The sequence below is a fragment of the Penaeus chinensis genome, chromosome 12 (genome assembly GCF_019202785.1).
Source record: "Penaeus chinensis breed Huanghai No. 1 chromosome 12, ASM1920278v2, whole genome shotgun sequence".
Taxonomy (NCBI): domain Eukaryota; kingdom Metazoa; phylum Arthropoda; class Malacostraca; order Decapoda; family Penaeidae; genus Penaeus; species Penaeus chinensis.
In genome coordinates this window covers 12,372,491-12,380,235 of record NC_061830.1, presented here as the reverse complement: position 1 = coordinate 12,380,235, position 7,745 = coordinate 12,372,491, and positions in this window count along the sequence as shown.

Genomic DNA, 7,745 nt, shown 5'->3' with positions numbered 1-7,745 from the left:
CGTATAACTGGAAATATTGCTACGCCGAGGACGTGTTATTGTAAAGCTTAATAACGGAGACGGGACGATATAAGGTTAGTAAAATTTAAGTAACGTTTAACGAGAACCGGCGAAATCTACATAGTTATTGCACGAAGTACATTTCAAGTAATAAGCCAATTAATGTAATAAAAATGCATACTTTTAATAGGATAATAATACATGCATTATTAATACAAATTATTTACGATTTGGCTATTGCAACCGACCGCAGTGGGTGTCGTGGCCGCGCGCGACGAAATCAGGCTAAAGCTTTCATAATTCCGCGGGACGAGCAATAAGGCTTGGCTGCGAGGCCTGAAGCCTCGCCACGGCCTCCGAAGTATTTTCGGCTCAGGCAAAGGTCAATAAGTTCCATCTTACATTTTAAGACCAGTATAAGTATTGAACGGTTACCATATTTGACGACAATCATCACTAAAGTTTGCAAGGTGTGTTACAAAAATGTGTAAGTTTTTTGTTTGAGAATAAAATTCACGGAGACTGCGTGTGCCGTTGCGGCACGGTCTCCGTGCGCGACACGTAACTGTCAGTAGCGCTTTTTTTTGTTTCTTTGCTTTGTATTTATTATCGCAGTCAATCAAAATACCGTTGTTATTTGAGGAACTATTAATGAAGCTTGTGTATGAATTTGAAACGGTCATCTGGAAACTTTCGAAACGCATTTTCATATTAAAAAGTTGATTGTGCCAAAACATGGTTTGATTCATTTGTATTGTCCGTCAATCAGGCAAAAAATAATCCTGGATTTAACCGCCGAATTGTATACCGTAATTGCATACGTGAAACATGGCCACTGTCCCCGTAGAGTTTCAGCAAGCCCGATTTTAAGTTAATTTAGTGTTTTTCTTGTTTTTCTGTGTGTAAATCATGCTAATTACCCTCCCATAATACAGTGCGAAGCCGAATCTTACACATTTGATCAACTTTGCCGTCGGGGAATACAAGTTCCGCTACTCATCAACGAGTCAAATGCGACGGAAAGCAACAGCATAACAGCGTTAAACTACGAGGGGAGATTACACTCCAAAAAAAGTGGTTTCGAAAGTCGGAGGCTGGATGAAACTTAACATTTACCACGTCGCCTTTGTTACGCATTACGGCGTCGTAGAGTTTGACGATTAACGTAATAATAATTCTAATTCTGTATTATCTTGCATTGCTTAAGTGGTCCTCCGCGCCGTGATCGTAAAAGCCCTAGAGAGCGCACGAATTGTTTTTTTGTTTTCCCTTTATCTATAATCCAATGTTTTAGTGATGCCCACCACTACGCGCAGTGGGGTTGTGCAAACCCCAGCTGGAATGAATGAGGGTGAGCCAGAAAGTCAGTTCATAGCTGCCGAAAATGAGAGTGGCGGTCCTGAAGGGAACACTGAGGTTAATATACCGGAAAACCCTATGTCTAATACTAACATGCAGAATGTTGCAGATGTTACATATGTTACAGATGTTACAGATGTTACGGCTAATACAGATAATGAATTCAACTTGTCTTTCCAAATGTTCCATTCGGTAATGAATAGCCTGCGTGATACGAGGACCAGTATCGGTGAACTTAGACAGTGTATGAGTGACGCTCACGGGGGAATGTCAACCGCCCGTGAGGGAATGAATGAAGCGAAGAGTGGTATAAATGAATTAACGAGTGCATTAAGGGGGCAAAGCGAAAGGATCAACCAACTTGTGGAAGCCATGACCCACCTGTCTGCCAGTGTATTACATAATCATACCAATCCCGTTAATCCAGTAACCAGCGCTAGTTTTCCCCAGGTAAACCAGGTACGCTCCGGGCCCGTGGCATCGGCCGCTGCGGTAAATGTTTCTCATGTAAATTCTCCTCCCCAGGTTAGACTAGACGGTTGCCAGATCCCTTATTTCGAGGCGTCTCCCACTTCCGACGTCATGCTTAGGAATCAGGTGTTAGAGAGTTGGCTGCGGCGCATCGAGTTGCATGGACAGACCGACGAAGACCGAATACGTCTAGCTCGGTGCTTTTGTAAAAACAATGCAGAGTTAGTTATTAACTCCCCACAGTTCGACTCAATCTTAGCATGGTCACACTTCAAGATACTCTTGCGGCAGAAGTTCCGTGGTACCAGTTGCAGCAATGATTTCTTTGCCACCTTACAAAGGAAGTCCATGAGAGATGGGCAGACCCCTCAGGATTTCCTGCTCGAGGTCGAAGGCGCAGTGTACTTGGGAGCCCGGGATTACCCTCTCGAAATGGGAGAGCCAACATGTCTCATAAGGCGGGTTTTTTTAGCAGGTTTACCTTCTTATCTTTCAGATTTCTTAGTTGCGTGTGATGACCTGCCTTTGTGTGATATTGCTGCTAAAGCAAACAAGCTGTATCTTGCCCGAGCCACACGTGCGCCACTACGGGAGCCGCGACGTCCACTACCCGTGGCCGCAGCAGCTGACGAAGGGTTTAGGAGACAAGACCCACCTGTTATTAAACCATATTGTGCCTATCACAGGGATTTTGGTCACACTACGTACGAATGTCGGGAGAAACCAAGGGGACAGGTGTGCTGGCGATGTGCACGCGCAGGTCACTTCCGTTTTAACTGTCCCTTTCCAGCAGGCCGGACAGGTGATGGCCCACGCCCCTCTGGCTCGGAATTCGACGGGTCCAGCTCAGGTCAGTAACATTAACGCTGTCAGGTCACCAAAACCCCAAAGGGATCGCAGAGTGAGAGCCAGGCCAGCCCGGAAGGTGTTAACCGGGAGACCCATGACTGAGCTGTGCGTAGCAGGCAAGAGGCTGAAGTGCTTCATTGACACCGGTAGTTCAGTTTCACTAATAAAACATTCAACTGTATTGGGCTTACACCTGACTTCTCGGGGGTGTACGGCTCGAGCCCTGGCTGGTATTTCAGGTCGAGGTCTCCATACCATTGAAGAGAGAGACCTCAGAGTTGACATTCCTCGTGGACAGAGAGCAGTACATCGGTTCATCGTGGTCGATGACTGTCACTTTCCAGGTGATGTATTAATAGGCATCGACTTTCTCAGACGCTTTTCCTTCGTTTGGCAGCACAATAATAAGCCCAGCTATTCGTTTCTGAGAATTGGAGACACAGAGTTACCAGTCAACTTCACAGATTCCCCCTCACTCGGTGTGTTAACAGTAAAGGTGAAAAAAGAGGGAATTTTTAATTTAAGTTCACTTTTCAGAAGCCCTTCCTCACCGTGTGCACGAGTGAAGAGAACAATAATGATGCCGGCCCATTCTGGTAAATTCGTACCCGCAACAGTTCGTATTCCCGACAAGGAAGTCTTGATAGAAGGGAGTATAGGGGATTTATTAATACCAAGATCTCTTTGCAGAAAGACGAGTAACACCATTAATGTATGGGTTGTAAACCTGGGTTATAAACCAGTTAAGTTGAACACTGGGAGCTTTCTCTCCGTAGTCACCCCGGTTGATGAGTTCCCGCAGGTTGCGACAGCAGAGTTGCAGGAAGAATACCCACGCCTGACAGATGATAACGAGTCCCCAGGGGAGTTGCCCACTCTGAATCATCTTCCCAGTTTTCAGAGTGATGCTTTGTCGGCGGTATTGCAGTCACACAAGTCACTCTTTGATGGTAACAAGTCCGAGGTAGGAGTAGTCCCAGGCATTTACCATTCGATACCCACAGGTGATGTACAGCCTATCATGACCAGGCAGTGGAGGCTACCCCAAATTTCCAAACAGATTATCAGAGAAGAGTGTAAGAAGATGCTGGATAGTGGCGTAATAGAACCGTCCACCTCTCCATGGTTATCCCCAATAGTCCTGGTGAAAAAACGTGATGGCAGCCACCGATTCTGCGTAGATTTCCGCAGGATTAATGCTGTCACCACGAGTGATTCTTACCCCCTTCCTCGCATGGAAGAGCTAATAGATACCCTGGGTAAGAGTAAGATCTTCACAGTTCTCGATGCCAGGTCAGCTTATTGGTCCATTGAGTTGACGCCCCCAGATCGTCCCAAGACCGCATTTTCGGATGGTGTTGCACTGTGGCAGTTCAAAAGGATGCCTTATGGGTTGAAGACGGCAGGTGCTACATACCAACGTATGATTAATTTCATACTGTCACCTACCTTAGGTAAGCATACCCTGGCATATCTTGATGACGTGGTCATTCATTCCCCCGACTTTAACACACACGTGAATGATTTGGGAGAGACACTAGCCTTGTTACAAGAAGCGGGTTTTAAATTAAATGTAGACAAGTGTAGTTTCGCTATGAATAGCATAAAGCTACTCGGGTTCATTGTTTCAGCCGAAGGTGTGGCCCCTGACCCAGCAAAAGTGAAGGCAATTAGCGAAGTGCGGACTCCACGCAATGTCAAGGAGGTTCGCAGCTTCCTCGGAGCAAGCGGCTTCTTTAGACGCAGCATTGGAGGGTATGCTACTATTGCCGCCCCTTTGACATCTCTCACACGCAAGGACAGTAAGTTCGAGTGGACTATTACTCATCAACAGGCGTTTGAAAAACTGAAGGAGGTCCTCGTCAGTGCACCTGTATTACGAAGGCCGGATTTTGATCTACCTTTTGAGATCCATTCTGATGCCTCGGGCGTTGCTGTAGGTGCCTGCCTCATACAGAAGGCGGACGGTATACCTCACGCGGTAGCATACTTCAGCCGTAAGTTGCGTGGACCTGAGGTAAGGTATTCGGCGACTGACGCTGAAGCACTAGCTGTAGTAGAGGCCATACGTGCTTTTAATGCGTATGTGTATGGGCGGTCCTTCGAGGTATATACGGACCATCGTCCCCTGACTTTTATTTTCAAACGGCCGACGAAGTCCGCTCGCATGTCTAGGTGGAGTCACGAGATTGCATCTTACGATTGCAAGATTGTGTATAAACAGGGAGCCCTACATGCCGTCCCTGACTTGTTGTCACGTGCTGTTGCAGCAATCGACCTTGCAAATGTCGACCCAGTAGCATTCAGGGACTTGCAACTGGAGGATCCAGTTTGCCAGAGTCTGGTAGAGTTCCTTGAAGGGAAAGGCTTGCCCAGAGCAAGGATTCCCGCTTCACTTGATGACTTTGAACTGAAAGATGGGGTGTTATATCACATAAGAGATATCCCTTCAGGTCTTGTGAGCCAGCTAGTACTACCACCGAAAGTTAGAAGCGCAGCCATGAAGATCATTCACAATAGCAGCACGGCAGCTCACCCAGGTGTGTACCGTACTTATAAAAGGCTGCAAGATTATTACTGGTTCCCCAATTCTTTGCAGTTTTGTAGGAAGTATGTTCAGTCTTGTGCAACGTGCCAGCGAAGAAAGGGTGTCGCGAGAGGCCGAGCACCGCTTGCAGCCACTCCCCTGGCAACCCAACCATTCGAGCGTGTATCAGTAGACTTGATAGAGCTCCCTCCTGCACGTAATGGGGATAAGTATATCCTAAGTATCGTAGACGAGCTAACCCGATTCGTACAGTTGGTTCCTTTGGCTGATAAGGAAGCTCACACTGTTGCTGATGCTCTCGTCGCCCACTATGTTACCTTGTTTGGTCCTCCTCAGACTCTCATCAGTGACAATGGGGGAGAATTCACGGGTGAGTATTTCCGTGAGGTGTGCAACCTTATGGGCATCAAGACTAGGTACACAACACCATACAACCCCTCTAGTAATGGCTTGGTAGAACGCTGCAACCGTGTTATTAAGGATTGTCTGTCGAGTCTGTGCGAGAATGATCCGCAGAGTTGGAGTAGCAGAGTCGAATATGTGAGATTGGCAATTAATTCGGCTTTTCATCGAAGTGTTTGTAACCAACCTCTCTACCTTCTCACAGGACGTGAATGCACCTTTCCTATTGGCATGACGAATCACCAGACGCGTGCGGGGCACATTGGAGGTCGTCAGTTAGACCTCATTGCCGCTAGGGATGCTGCGGTCACTGGTACTCAAAGGGTGAGGGAAGATAACATGGAAGCAGTTGACCGCAAGACCAGAGCCACCCCTGAGCTTACCGTTGGTTCTTTGGTAATTAGGAAACGGCAGGCACCAGGTAAGGCAGGTGGTTTGGCTTCCAGATGGATTGGCCCTTTACGCATCATTAAGAAAGTAGGTCCAGTGTCGTATATTCTCAGAGATATCGTTAATCAAACTGAACATAGGGTTCATAGAAACCAAATCATACCCTTCCGAACTGATAGCGAGTGTCAGTTGGTAACTCCTGATGGTGTTGAGGAGCCCACATCAGATGTGGAGTCAGATGTGGATGACCCACTAAGTGTACTTTTACTTGGTCTTGTTAGACCTACTTAATTTTTTTTTTAGCTAGCTAACCTTTGTTTGTAAACGGTCCGTAATTTATGTATAGTTTTAAGAATTGTTAAATTGATGCAGCATCTCAGGAAGCGGTTGTGATTGTTTGTAAGGGGATCACAATACAGATAGAGGCATTATTCCGCTGATGAGGTGAAGCACAGGGTCAGTGCACTATTTACCTGTATGTTTGGTTGGCAGGTGTATGGTTACTATCCAGAGCTGAGCAGCGTCCGTGATGCCCGCTGATGCCCTACTAGAGCTGAGCAGAGTCCGTGATGCCCGCTGATGCCCCACTAGAGCTGAGCAGTCTCCAGGACGTCCACCACCACCCCGCATGTGTCCTCAGGCGAAGTTTTTCCAGTACGTTCTCCCCCTGGTCACGGCGCCGTCATGTGCGATCCAGGGGGGGCGGATTAAGGTGCTTTCGCGTCATCCATTGCATCTCATCAACGTGAAACCGCCTACGATCTCAATGTCCATCGAGACCGCCATCGGAACCTATCGGATACCCACGGTGATTGGGCCGCTCCGCCAGGCCAGTGTGTGGGTCACATGACGCCGATGACCTCGTAGGTCGTGGCTGCTCACCGAGACGGAGTCGCAGCTGGGGGGAGGTGGTTGTAGTGGCACGCCATTCTCGCCCTTATACCCACACCTCATTTTCATCCCTTGTTTGCTGCCGACGTTAACGCCCGTACGGATCTTCGCCTGATCTAACATGTAATGGTATTTTGTGCTGCTGAGGACTTTGTAGGGATCTGATATCCTATGACCATTACTATAGAACGACACATGTTCGTGCTTGCAACGCGTCTGGAATAAACTGCGTGGATCAGCGACGAACCAGCTATCAGCCCCTAGCTTGTTTGGCTATCCACCTGTCGTCGCGGTGGTTCGCGCCAGCTGAGGTGAGCGTGCCCGGGGGGTCGCAGGAAGGCAGACAGCAGGTAGCGACGACCGGAGCTCTTCCAGGTTCTGCTCCACGCAGCTTTGGTCCTGGCGCGGATTCTTTTTGCTCGGGCGGCGCTATCTCCGCACCACATCGCCACCACTGTCAGGTTATGTATAGTGCCGCTTCGTGACCCTACTGTGCTCACCTGTGGAATTTGAGAATGCTTATCTGTGTGCCCCAGTGATTGTGCCGTATAGTGACCGCCGCTGCTTGTCGTGAATTTTAATGTGATGTTTTACATTTCTTGTTAGCATTTTACTTTTCTTGTTAGTATTTTACATTTCTTGTTCTTATTGTACATTTCTTGTTCGTATTTTACATTTCTTGTTCTTATTGTACATTTCTTGTTCGTATTTTACATTTCTTGTTCGCGTTTTATATTTCTTCGTGTTTTATGTTTCTTGTTAAAGTTTTGTATTTATAATATAATCGGGATCCACTACCTACGATTATTCATTTCCTTAACTCCATCCTTCATCT